The sequence below is a fragment of the Priapulus caudatus genome, unplaced genomic scaffold (assembly GCF_000485595.1).
Source record: "Priapulus caudatus unplaced genomic scaffold, Priapulus_caudatus-5.0.1 Scaffold726, whole genome shotgun sequence".
NCBI lineage: Eukaryota > Metazoa > Priapulida > Priapulimorpha > Priapulimorphida > Priapulidae > Priapulus > Priapulus caudatus.
In genome coordinates, this window is record NW_014577787.1 from 146194 (window position 1) to 147625 (window position 1432).

At 41.4% G+C, this 1432-nt stretch overlaps 1 protein-coding gene across 1 annotated transcript in view; it reads left to right on the forward strand.

Moving 5' to 3' along the window:
* Window positions 1-1432, forward strand: part of LOC106813108 (protein dachsous-like) — a 24936-nt gene that overhangs the window by 4362 nt on the left and 19142 nt on the right. The window lies entirely within an intron of this gene.

The window sequence follows — 1432 nt, forward strand, 5'->3', positions numbered from 1 at the left end:
GATGCCGTGGGCGATACTATCCGCGAGAGGGAAAGGGAAATATTGAGGGGAAATGAATGAGAGGGGAGCATTCGCACTGCCTCTAGAGAGAGAGAGAAAGAGAGAGGGGAATAGAGAGAGAGAAAGAGAGAGGGGAATAGAGAGAGAGAAAGAGAGAGGGGAAGAGAGATATGCGACCCCACGCACGCACGCACGCACACACTGACATCACATCTTTTTACTGCTTATACAGACGTACATACATTTATGACAGGAGTAGATAATAGGGAATTCTTCCCTATTATCTACTTCTGATTTATGATGAGATTGCAGTTTACCACAAAATCCTACAACCATAACACTAATAGTAATACCAGTCGAACTTGGTGTCATGGAATGTTGTGCTGCACCATGGAATGTTACGAACATATAAATATATAGAGACACTATATTATTTCATAGATATAGAATACAGATATCTCTGTATAATATATTTATGATTATATCCTGATTGTATTATGGTTACGACGAACATTGGAGCTTTGGCACGGAACATATCTTTAATAAATGATTCACAGGAATGATTTTGCAGGAAGTGATCCACTATCCCTTGAATAACTGTATGCAATATCTATGCTAACCGTAGCCCGACCAGGTTACTAACGTCAATATACGTATTCTAACCCTAGAAATATAATACCGTTTCTTGGAGCTATGCTATGCTAACCGTAGCCTGACCGTAGCTAAACAGTAACGCGCATCAGTGGGTTCAGCGAAAAGCGCACTGCTACTTCGGGTAGTTCCGCCAGTAACGAGTGCTCGCTTCGGGTAACGAAGTTCTATATGCACATGTCACAATCGAAGATTGCCAGGTTTAACGATAATAAGTCTTTGTCGCCGTTCCGATGTATGTTATTGTTAGGAACTTCTGACCTACTTTATGCAAAGTGAAATGTAAGTATACAAAATCAAATACTTTTAGATTATTATGAATTTATCTGATATGCTTATCATACGCGGAAACGTATTATGCGGTTGAAAATGTGTAAATAAAACGGAGAAATGAACAAATCGAACAGGGGCGCTGCCACTGGCAGCCATTTGTTGCTGTGTTGTGTGTAATGTTGTGTGTACAGTAGGCCCTATGTACACCGTACAGGTGGTTGACCCGATGCCGATGATGGGTTGGTATCCAAGTATAGTGATATTTAGTAAACATTTAATCGTAAATTTGTTTTTTGTTGTAAGTAATTGTGCGCGCACATATTAAATCAGTGCCACAGTGGTATTTGAAACTACCGTCGTACCGATTAAGAAACTGCATAATAACGCACTGTACATGCAGTACATGCAGTCCCAGAAATGGCGCCGGGTTCACTCGGCCCATAGCAGTGTCGTACCATTGACGAAGTCGGCCTATTACAGACTCGGCCGATACGGACTCGGCCCATAA